Source organism: Anabrus simplex, chromosome 3 (assembly GCF_040414725.1).
Source record: "Anabrus simplex isolate iqAnaSimp1 chromosome 3, ASM4041472v1, whole genome shotgun sequence".
Classification (NCBI taxonomy): Eukaryota; Metazoa; Arthropoda; class Insecta; order Orthoptera; family Tettigoniidae; genus Anabrus; species Anabrus simplex.
The window spans coordinates 268,759,538-268,772,957 of NC_090267.1; positions in this window are offsets into that span (position 1 = coordinate 268,759,538).

A 13,420-nucleotide genomic window follows, 5' to 3' on the forward strand; every position below is an offset into this window, starting at 1 on the left:
CCCTTTATCCACATTAATGTTATATGATATCCATTTTTCTAATTCAAATAACAGTCTTCGTATGTTGCATAGGTACCAATTTTTATATGATTTGTGTGGCATTGTGCTATGAAGGACAATTAAGGAACCTTTGTGATTTGGTGATGTTTTATGTATAGTATAGCTTGTCTGATACCAAAAGCCTCGGCAGTAAATATTGAGGCACTTTTAGGAAGGATATATTGCTCACTGTCGTTACGATGCTGTATATAATATGCGGCACGTGTGCCTTCATTACGTTTGGATCCATCGGCTTAGATTGTGAGATTAGAGTTTAGATTTAGATTATGTATTGCCATTTTAACTGCTAGGTTAGGCATATCGGAAATTTTCATTGTACCCTCATGAAAGTAAATGTGATGGGTCGCTATAATATTACGTTTGTAATGCATTAAATTATATGGCATTGCATTATGTGGAAGCGAAATACGTTGTTGAATACTATTTTGATAATGCCGTGTCAAATGGCAGGCTTCTAACAAGGCAGGGTTTTACGATTGCTGTTGAATACGTTGCCTATATTCCGCCAATAGTTGTATTTCAGGTAGTATAGAATGTCTGGTTAGGGCCATATTTTGCAGTAAATATTTGGAAGCTAACTACAATCTGCGACAGCTTAGAGGCATTTTTCAGTTTAGAGGCGTTAGTCGGGGTAGAGTTTAAGGCCCCAGTACATAATTGGTGTGCTTTGTGTGGAATTACGTTGAGCTTTTCGATAGGAGTGGATGATGCGATTTCGAAATAAAAGAATCCGTAATCTAAATGCGATCTTATGGTATGCCTATAAAGTAGTAAAGCTCTTACTCGATCAGCACCCCACTTATGTCTAATTGTCATTTTTAGTATATTGGTAAATTTTTGCGCTTTTTTCGACAGGAGTTCAAAATGGACTCTCCAAGACAGTTTGTTATCCAAATATATGCCTAAATATTTGTGTATTCCTACAATCGGAATTGTATTATTAGTGATTCTGAATTAGTCTTTATTGTAGTTACGTTTATGCGTGAATATCATGCCCACGTCGTTGGTAAAGGATAAATCCAAGCCGTGGTCGTTTAACCATGCCTTAGTACTATTTAAAGCTCTATTAATATTATTCTGCACTCTTCCAGACATGCATTAGAAGAGTTAATTACGATATCATATGCATAATTTAATATTCTAGCGTCTCGTGTGATTATGTCTTCTAAGCAGTAGTGGTTATTTAATGGAATGAAGGGAATGAGTCATTCCCTTAAAAATTATTACAAAAGGAAAAAATGGGTTTAAGCATGTTATTGCAGCCAGTATTTATTTTAAATTTGGTGCCGTTTTATATAATATATAATTAACTTTATTTTAACGTCAGTGATGCATAGGCAGTTGAGAGTTGCAAACATACATCTGTCTCCAAGATCTACGCAAGGATGTGCCATCAAAGCCGTTCTTCAGGCAAGTGGCTTGCCAGACGGCTTGCCCAGGTTGCCAGACTCGGCCATAGCTACACTCTGCTCCCTTCGTAATTATTCGCTTGGGTTCAGGAATCTCCGCCCTAGGGAAATGCATCTGATTACTCATTCCATTCGCGAGTACTTATATGTGATAAAACTTATGAGAAAAGGGTAAAATTGTGCTTATGTTTCCAACTGGAGTGAAATATCGTACAGTGAATTGTGTCATTTAATTTACTTTGTGTTATTTGTAAAAATTACACCAAATTTACTTGCACACATATAAATCAACGGAACTACTGCGATTCTGCGGCTTAGAAAGGAATGCATTGAATGTGCTCATTCCCCGCTTCGATTCACTAAAGTACGGCAATTATCGGCACGAGTGAGGAGAGCGGAGGGGAATGAGGATACGCTTAATCAAGGGCACGAGTTCCAGGGCTTTTCAAGAGAAGAAAAACATAATTTCTGGTGGCAGACGAATGCCTCATTTACCGGGTGTAAAAACTAAAACGAAACGTTGTGTTCGACACTTTAATACAGAACAGTATGGAAAAATAGGCTCGTTATGTTGTTGTCAAAAACAGAAAAATAGTGGAATAGTGTAGGCTTCGATGATATGAATAATTTGCTTAAAGAATCCCAGCGTCATCAGCAATCACAAACACATATCTAAGCTGAAATTCTGTTAACAACTTTTGGAACGACCAGAACAGATTTGCAACTCGATCAGCAGTGTAAAACTGGAGACTATAAAACATAACGAGTTGGAGAATATAAAGGTTATCCAACGACTGATTGACGTTGTAATACACCTTGAAAGACAAGAACTTCCTTTCAGAGCGCATGCAGAAGATAAAAGTTCCTTAAATCGTGGAAATTACATAGAACTCATAACGCTGCTGAACAAGTACGATGACTTTTTTTTGGGAAATTATTTGCAGAAAGCAACAGTGTTCACATGTCTTTCACATCAAATAAAAAGTTATGTAATTGACGGAGTAGCCAGTGGGTTATTGACCGAAATAAGGAAAGAAATATCACAGTCACAATTCGCGGCGATTATAATTGATGAAATTACTGATATTCCTGCCCATTCCCAACCTTCAACTGTTGTTAGGTATACGTCTGCTGACGGAGAAGTACAGGAGTGATTTCTTGGATATACCGACGTAAGCGCCGATCGCAGTGGTCCTGCTCTTGCAGATCACGTGTTCCACATAATGGACGAGTTCAACTGTGGTTCTAAACTAGTCGCTCAATGATGCAATTGAGCCGCAGTGATGTCAGGATACCTCAGTGGTTAACAGAAAAGAGTAAAAGACAAATATCCCGACGCTATATTCATACATTGTTTTGCTCACATACTTTACCATGTCCTTGCACAGACAACTTCTAATATAAAGGAATGTAAAATATTCTTCGTGACTATGAGTAGCTAGGCCTATTTATTTTCTAATTCGACGAAGAGAACTGCTGCATTGGATAAAGAAGTCAAGAGACGATTTCCTAAAGTGTGTCAAGACGATGAAATTACAATGGAAGACATTTTGAAACAGTTCGTAAACAAAAAGAGGAATTAGTTAAGTTGTTCAAGAATATCCTTAATAATACAGATCAATGGAATAGTCAAACGTATCACAAAGCTCGAGGTTTTAACAGTGTTCTCTCAGAATTCCAGTTAATTTTAATTTCATTAGTTTTCAGTGAGATTGTTGCTTGACGGATTCTCTCTCTGAAATTCTTCAAACGGAAGCACTGGATGTAAATTTCTGTGTTGCCAAAGTAGAGGAAACAAAAAGTATCATTCAAGGAAAAAGAAATGAATTTGAAAGAGTATGGAACAAATGCCAAAAGAGCTACGAGCTGCCAAAGAAGAGTCAACAACAAAATGAAACCTGCGACATAAATTCACACTACCCTCGCATATATTGCGAGTTATATGACAATATATATACCCAGCTAGAAGTTAAGTTCCAAGCACTCGAGAAATTAATATTTTTACGGTTAGTTTATCAAAAGAACACGAAGATTTGTTTCCATAAGCAGCATTCAGTTCTTTGAAACAAAGTTACGGTCAGCATTTTGACTTCGCCTGTCTCAGAAGCGAGCTCAGCGTAGCTTATTCCTCCAATGATTATCTTACGATGGAAGTTCTAAAAATTTTGTTTTATTTTAAAAGTAGTGGATTGCCATCTTCTGCTTTTTTGAACCGTTTAAGTTATGTGAGTTAATTTCAACTCTACCAGTGTCCAGTGCTACTTCCGAACGTTCATTTTCGGCACTTCGGGGAATCCACACCTACTGCAGAAACACACAGGGACAACAAAAACTCTCGAACTTGTCTCAGCTGTTGATTGAGAAGACGTTACTAAAATTGAAGTCATCAAAGAATGAAGAAGAATTCTACAGCCTTGATATAGAAGAATTTGTCAAGAAGGAGTGGCGGATGGAATTAACAATCAAAGAGCACAAGGCAATGTGAGTTATTATATTTATTTCACTGCCTTCTTAGCTTATGATATGTGTTTATATGTGATACGATGTGATATGTGCTTCCCTTACTGTAAAAGTCACGTGCCGCCACTGCTTCTAAGTTTTATACTTTATACTTAAGTATAAAGCAGATAATAGACCAATTTAATTATTGCCTTGAGGCAATCCATTTGATGCACACCGGACATTATTATGAGAGGTCTGTGTTGTGATTTCCATGCGCCTAAAGTATAATAGATTTTGTAGCATATTGATAAAGTTATCGGGTAGGTTCAACTTATTGAGTTGTACCAATAATATGTGCATGGGCACGTTGCCGTATGCGGTTTCCTTGTTTTCGTTGTTTTGTGAGTAACAGATCCGTGAATAATATATTGATGGGGTCGGCGGTGCTTCTCCCTTTAATAAAGGCGTATTGATATGAAGGTAGTAAATTGTAATAAGCTGGACACCATAAACGTCTTCCTTACAGAATGCTGACGAACACCTTCTGCAAACCGGATCCTAAACAAATTCCTCTATATTCTATTACATTTGTGGGCGAACTTCCTTTCACCCCTCCCTCTCCACAGATGTGTGAAAAGCGTTAAAAGGAGAAGACTTATCAATTTCCTTACTGAGGTTCTCACACTCGTCTTTAGCGGGCGAGTTGGCTACACCATCTGGGTCGCCTAGCTCTGAGCTTACAATGGGAAGATTATTGGTTTGAACCCCACTGCCATCAGTCCTGAAGATGTTTCTCTGTTGTTTCCCGTTTTCACATCAGAAAAATTCTGGAGCTGTACCTTCACTAAGGTCTGCGGCGGTGCAACATAATACAAGCAGCAATATGTACAGTATATTCATGTCCACTACAAATTTACTTCTTACCTGATACATCAGCAAATAATAGTACTCCAACAAATGTACAAGTTTCTTTCTTTTCCAGATCTTTGATGCGTATTACTTCATCAGGAACCAATGTGGCCAGGATTTGTGTCTGTTTACTGGATAAATGACAATTTCTCAACTGTAATCAATGAACAAGTAAATAAGATAAACAATAAAAAAGCGATGAAAGAACAATATTTGTAGTATCTGCTTGAATAATAAACATCCTAGTACCAATTACGCACAACAGCTACACCGGTATAATGGAAACTGGAAAAAGATCTATATAGTATGGTACCTACATCTGACGGATCCGTATTTTATCTATAAGAATTGCGTTTGTTATAAATGACACAACTTAAAACAACGTACAGTAATATAAGAAAGGTAGTTAGGGTTTGATCTATGAATATGAAAAGCATTTTGCGAACAAATACCACGAAGCCGTCCTTACGTTTCGAAATACACTCTGTCGATCCTTGCAGAGTGGCTACATATCTGTTTGATTAAATACACTCGCAGACAAGGAGCACCGAGCTACTGCTCTACGGCGCTCTATTTGCAATACACGACTGGGCTTCACTTCGTATATTTTATTTTGTGCTTACTCACACCTTGCTTGTTATGTCGGACGCCATAGATTTGTTTTGCTAGTAAGCCAGTATTTGAATAAGACTGCATCATACAGTGCGAGAGAAAATACAAGTCAGACGCTCGATTTAGGTCCCTGAGCGTGGTAGGCCGCACTTGAGGGAGAGTCTAGCCAAGACCTACTTCAATCCTGAGACCTTAATGCAATTCTTGATCGTTCCAAAATGCGAATCGAGTAACCGGGCATGTTGGAAACGTGGGTTCGTTGTTTTTATATGCAGTCAGTGTAATTTCATGAAAGTTGACGAAAAACGGTAGGCTCCTTGTAGAATATAATTGTGCGAGTGTATTTATATGAGTCAGTGGACACTTAGGATCTGTAATTTAAAGCAGTATTGTGAGAATTCGCTGCGTTTGATCGTGTTGTGAACCGGGTTTAAGTCATGATACGGCAACGCCTTTCATACAACTGTTCTTAAATTTTCTGAGGAATAACACAATAAGAGAGAAGTGGATTAGTAATATACATTGCGGCTATTTTGATGTCGATGACAAAAGAGTAGTGTGCATACATCATGTTGATCTAATTCATTCAGTGGTTAACTGTTATCAATCAGACTATATCAGATTGAAGCTCGTCCATGTAAGGTTGAAGATGTCAATGTCTAGAGTCAATAGAAGTTTCTACATTCATGTCCCTCAATGGGTACCGGTAAAGTCTTAGTGTCTGAACGTCTCATAACTAAGTTTACCATCACTGCATGAGGTGCTGCCCTGCCATACGACAATGTATATTTTAAGAGTTTCCAAAAAGAAAGAACAACCATGGTGTCAGACCATACAGACTTGGCGCCTTAAAGACCATGGCCACCAGGTGGGTGTTATTTGACCAAGTGAAATGTCTAAATAATCAGAGCCGTTAATTTGGTTAGTATCATCATTTTGGGTGTACTTTCCTTATCGATAGCAGCAAAATTAAGACATTATAAACAGTCACACAACCAGAAATAACTTATGCTAGTGAAACCATTTTTAAAACCACTAATACAGCTGACACAGACAAAATACTTAAGACAGAATAAAGAATAATTGGAACATGCATACATTAACAGTATTAAGTTAATGGACAATGGAGAATAGCATCAAATAAAACAGTTTATAGAGAAATTGAACCAGTATTGAGCACGATTAAAAAGAAACGTATATCATTCTTTGGACATCTTATCAGAACACCTGACACAAGAAGCAGCAGAAGAAGAATTGAAAAATTATGGAATAGCAAGACCAAGATTGAATGAATCACGGAAATTAAGGGGGATATTAAAGAACTACAAATAACAATAGATGATCTCAAAAACAAAACAGAAAATATTAAGATACTTCAAGACACATACACCAGGCTACAGACCAAGGTCAATAAAAGGCCAATTGGGAGGGAATTTTCAACAGAACAAAGGAAGGCAGCATCTCTCAGAATGAACGAATATTAGGCTGATAGGAAATAAAGAAGTCCTTAGTATAATTGACTAGAGTGGTTCAATGTAGGATATAAAATGTAAAATAATTAAATAACAAATAAATTGTTTCGTTTTTGCTTCCTAAGTGTATGCTGCTATAACATAACATAACATAACATAACATAACATAACATAACATAACATAACATAACATAACATAACATAACATAACATAACATAACATAACATAACATAACATAACATAACATAACATAACATAACATAACATAACATAACATAACATAACATAACATAACATAACATAACATAACATAACATAACATAACATAACATAACATAACATAACATAACATAACATAACATAACATAACGGTATGAGACCATCCTCAGGACTTATTTGTTGCTGTTGTTGTCGACAAGTGGTTGTGAGCCCCAGAGGGAAAGCTATGTTCTTCTACTCATCTGTTTCCAAGGAGTACCGAAAGATGGAAAATCACTGTTTCCTGCCCTTGTTTTTGAGGGGTGGGACCTCTAAATCAGAAGAGAAACCCCCTCATCGCTACGTAAGTGTTGTCAAATGAATGATTTTAAGGACAGGGAGGGAAACTATGTTTTCTTAACAAACAGACCTCTTCAAGGGCAATTTCTAACATCTAATAAAATCGTATTACCTTCCCTCGAGACAGATGTGTTAAAACAACCTAATTAGAGAATAGTGTAGTTTTTTGGAGCACTCTGACTATAGTCTGGGATACAACAGCGTGCCAAGCCCATTGGTGCGATTACGATATCAGCAGCCATATAAAACTACAGGCTTGCTATTTAGCATATACCGGTAGTCGTTCAGTCGTTCAATCTTACTAGCTGTAATACCCGTCGTTAACGGGTCAGTCATACAAAATGTGCAAAGTTATATAACTCGCCCGCTACTTTCTGCAAATATTCAGGCGTGTTGTTTTAGTCGGGACGCATCAGTAATCCCAACTATTGGAGATGAGTGGCAGCAGAAATCACATCACAACAATGGTCAGTGTGATGTTAGTGTTGATCAGTTTTATGAGCTTTCGATATGGGAGGCCTTCACATTTAGTTTTTCCGACTATGTAATATTAGGACATCTAATGTAACGGGAGTTCTGCTCTCTGAGCAATGTACCTACAGACAAAACTCTTATTTTATATTTATAGATAAGGCTATCTATATAAACCTTGAGAATTTTAATGAGTTAAACTTTCCATCCAGAAAATAATGTAAACTTGAAATTGAGTTTAATGATATCAATGACCCTGGAATAATGTATAATAGTATCCTTACTATCCGATGATGGTTATTTTCTTTGCAGTCTCTAAATTTTGCAGTCATAACACGGCAGCGTATTTTTATCGTGGAAGCGTATTCGATGACAAATTTCTCCGTTGAAACACAATGGGCATTCCGAAGAAAATTTGTAGAATGTGGTGTTTCAATCAGGCCAAGAATTTTCTACGGGGTCGTGTATGAAGCGAGATGAATATTCGTAGCGAGCATTTATGACCTTCGTGTCGTCAACCTCATCACAGGAGTCAATGAGATTAAATGAATGACATGATATATGATAGTACGATACGAGAGGGTGAAATACCGTGCCGGCACATAGCCTACTCCTGTCGAATGGCACAATGGGACCTGCTCAATGCTTAAGGACTCCATCCGACGGCCGAATCACTATCAACAGATTCATATGACCTCACTCTATATGAGCACTGCGGATAGGTTTGGAATTTAGTGTAGGTTTTTGGCACGCTATTTAGTGATTAGAAATGATATACAACCGCCTTTCCTACTCTAACGGCCAACATTCTGATGATGGCATTTTTTCGATCAACAGGACTTGAACCGGCTAATCACGGTGCCAGACCGTTTAGACTTCAACGCCTTAACGATCATGGCCCAGATGGGCTTTATATGCAGATGATATTGTTAAGCTAGTATTTAAACAGGCTACTTGCTATCCATACACAGTCCAACAGGTGTGATTTTTTTTCCAACGATCTAGTCACTGAAGATGTGACACTTCGTTACATTTCGGGATTAGGAGTTCTCTGAATTTCACTCACGCGATAATGAACTGCACGTAAAATACGCACTGTTTCTATATATATATATAAAATTGTAATAAGAGGTGAATATGTTTTGGAAGTTATATTATAGATGCAGATATTTTATCATGGAACTGGAGTATTTATTGAAGAGGCCAGATAGGAACTACAGGACGGGTTATTCATACTGGTGAAAAAAATACTTTGTAAACTACGAAAAAGTTCAGGAAATCATAGGATCAAGACTTATCTGTAAATATTGTAGGCAACTTGATATTTTTGACATGTACAGCCCTGGCAAGGCAGGCGCTGACGCTGATGTGAAATTATTGGATCTGAACTTATCAAATGTTAAATTGGAAGGATATGCGAACGACAGAAAACATGACAACAAATGGTGATTCGTTAATGTGGGAAGGAGAGCTGAATCGGGATGTGATGGAACCAACTAGAAGGAAAAATACTCTAGAGGTGGTGCTGATAACATCAGACGATCTCTACAGAGAAACTGAAATGATAGAAGGTTTAAGTGATCATGCAGCTGTTTTGTCGTACCGGTACGATAGTTAAAGATAAATGTGATAGTAAGTAATGTCGTATTGTCGTAAAAGTAATATAATTCGGCAATACCATGCAGTTGATAAGAGAGGCATGGGTAAATTTTTAAAAGCAACTGTTGATCAATGGAAAATGGTAAATAAAAATGTAAACAGCCTATGGCATGGATTTAAAGCAATTATTGAGGAGTATGAAAACAGGTATGTACGTAGGTGGATCAAAACGTTAGATGCACTAACGCGCCGCAGCAGTGCGCTGTGTGTCGCAAACGCGGGCACAGCGGAGAAAGGGTCAGACACTGCCCACACGTCTGTTAGGCAGGTCGCTGTGGTTTCTCGTCTAGTATTGTGTGAATAGCGGCCAAATGCAATGGCGCGTCAACTGGACGTTCACTCCAAATATGAGGTGCGCGCGACAATCTGATTCCTATGGGCCAAAAGGAAGAATTGCAGGACATTCATCGTGAAATTAGTGATGTGTATGGGGAGAGGGACATTTCCCGGCAAGGGATCGTAAAGTGGTGTCAACAATTCGAAGCCGGACGCACGGATATCTAGGACGACAATCGCGAAGGCAGGCCCGCAACGTCCAGGACCCGTGCAAAGGTCAACAGTGTGAATGCGATCATTAGACAGAACCGGCGCATTAAACTGAGAGAAATCGCGGCGCAGCTGAACATGTCGTATGGCAGTGTGTTCGTCATTGTTCACGAGGACCTTGGATATCGTAAGCTGTATCAAAATGGGTCCCACGTCTTCTCACCGATGAGCACAAGGGACAACGTTTCCAATCCTCCCTGGCATTTTTGCAACGCTTTGCCGCAGACGGCAACGGGTTTCTGCGGCGAATCGTCACAGGCGACGAAACGTGGGTCCACCACTTCACACCCGAAACGAAGCAAACATCAATGGAATGGGTGCACTCCTAATCACCACAACGAAAGAAGGCCAAGGTTCAACCTTCAGCTATTAAGGTTGTGGCGACAGTGTTCTTTGACATGGAGGGTTTGCTGCAAGTGGAATTCATGCCGAAAGGAACGACGATCAACGCGGCGTCGTATTGTCAAACGTTGCACCGGTTGCGTAAAGCGATTAAAGAGAAGCTCCGGGAAAATTGAGCGCCGGTGTGATTTTGTTGCACGATAACGCAACACCTCACAAGGCCCGCCAAACGAGAGAACTGCTGCAGCGATTCAAGTGGGAAGTCTGGCAACATCCACCCTACAGTCCCGACCTAGCACCATGTGACTTTCATCAGTTCGGTAAGCTCAAAACGGAGCTCGGTGGTCGACGTTTCCAGACCGATGAGGAGATGAAGGCCACTGTCTCCGAGTGGTTGAAGAACGCTCGAGGAAATTTCTATGCATCCGGCATCGACGAGTTGGTTGTGAGTTCGCAGAAATGTTTGGAGTCTCTTGGAAACTATGTGTAGAAGTGACGTTACAGTGTATGTCGTTATAATCGCGTTGCTGTTGTATAGGTGGTGTAAATGGCCATAACTGGGAAGTGCAAATTATTTTGTAATCTGCCCTCGTACCTTTCAAAGTGGTTGCAGCGTGACCCCAAGAAAACAGGAATGACGTTACACTCAACAAATGCTATAGGGTTATGTTAACAGCGAAGAAGGGATGTTGAACAAGCAAAATATACAATACACCAACACAATAATACAACTTACCCAGAAACAAGCAGATTTAATGAAAGCTAAGCTGAAAACCCACCCCATATTAAAAAAGTACAGGATCCCCAGGATAGTACTGAGCAAAACTACTAAAGGAAAACACCGGTATAGTTTAAATTAAACATATAATTAGACTTAAAAGATGATTCTTCAAAAACATTTAACTTCTTAAAATAAAAAAATGTGAACTTAAAATGAATATAATATTTGAATGGAATTACTAAATTTATTAGATAAGGGTTGGTGCACCAACATGTGTAATGTTTACCAAGATTTTAAGTTTATCGAAATTAACAAATTTCACTGTGGGGCGAAAATCAATTTTAAGGAAAACATGAAGTTTTATATGAATTCCTAGTGGTGGTATCTATAACCTACCAAAAATATGACCAGAGGCATAGGTCCATCCACGATCAAATGATAAAAAACGTAAGGACAATCCTGACGAAAACTATTTAAACACACAAACAAGCCCAAAATTTAGAAAAAGATTTATCACAAATTAATCAAACAGAAATCCCAAATAAAATTATATTGATCAGTAAAGCAACAAAATTAAATCACATAAGCGACAAAATATAAATAATAGCAGGCTCAGTAACTCAAGACTTCCATATACACTGAGTATCAACGACGATCTGACGCCAAGATCAAAACAACAGAAAATTCAGCGTTCCCACATGAGAAGAAAAGAAAGATGATCAAGGTCAGGCAACAGTGAAATAATTATGTAATTGAACAAAATCGAGGGAAGATAAAAGCAACAATGTGATATAAAGAAAATAATTGAAACGTTTGAAACGCTCCACTAGAAATGTATAAATCCCCACGAAATAATAGATTTTTAATTTAACCACCTCTCCTTTGAATATAACAGTTAAAATATGGTTTCCCACCTAATTACAATCTTCAAATTTTTAAAGCGTCCCAAAAGTAATAACTAGGTATTCATTTAATTTCTATGGCCTGTATATATATATGCACTGACTTAGCAAATGTCATGGGATAGTCACCTTAAAGAGTGCTGGGCCTCATCTGGCCCTGCGAACTGCAGTGAGACGCCGTGGAAGTGAGTCGACAAGTCTCTGGTAGTCCTCTGGATGCAGGTGACACCAAATCGTTTGCAGAGGGACCGCCAATGCTGGTCGGTTCGTGGGTGCAGGATCCATGGCACGGAGCTTGTGTTCCAGGACATCCCAGATATACTCGATGGGTTTCATATCGGGGCTCCTGGGCGTTCATGGCAGTCGTTGGACCTCCGCTGCATGTTCCTGGAACTATTTTCGTGCGACGTGGGAGAGATGTGGCGGCGCGTTATCATCTTGAAACACAACAGAACCGTCTGGGCGCTGGAAGGCCAAAAATGGGTGGAGATGGTCTCCTAGCAGCTCAACATACCGCCAACCATTCAAAGTCTCTTCCAGAACAACTAGAGGCCCATTCCATACCAGGAAAATGCACCCCAGACCATAACAGAGACACCAGCGCCCTGGACCACACCTTCGAGGCAGGGGGGATCCATCGCTTCATGTGGTCTGCGCCATACACGGTGCCTCCCATCCGCATGGTGCAGTTGAAATCGTGATTCGTCCGACCATATCACGTTATGCCATTGTTCCAGTGTCCATCCCTGGTGACTGGCGACGTAACAGTGGCACCCATGTGCGGCGCCGGCTCTCATACCCCATAGAACCCATGTTCCTACGGATTGTCCACCGAGACGTGTCTAGCACGGCCTGTGTTGAATTGAGCCGTGATTTGTTGCACGATTGCCCGTCTGTCACTATTGACAATCCGTCTCAGATGTCGCCGATCACGGTCATCGAGGGTGGCTGAACGGCCGGTCGTTCGTCTGTTGTGGACGGTGACACTTTCATTCAAGCATTCACGATACACCCCGGATACGGTTGATCATGTGAAGCCAAATTCCCGCACAACTTCTGAAATCGCACTTCCCATCCGTCGGGCACCGACCACCATACCCCGTTCGAACGGTTTCAGCTTACGACGACGTTCCATGTTCACCTGTCACATGCACCGCCACTGCACACAAGGTCTCCTATACAACTGCCGCTGGCACAAGGGGGCGTGTGGTGCGCAGACAACAAACCTGCGCATCAGTGTTCCACTAACCCATGACCTTTGCTCAGTCAGTGTATATATACACTTAAGAAAATGGAAATTGCAACAGCCTTAAGGC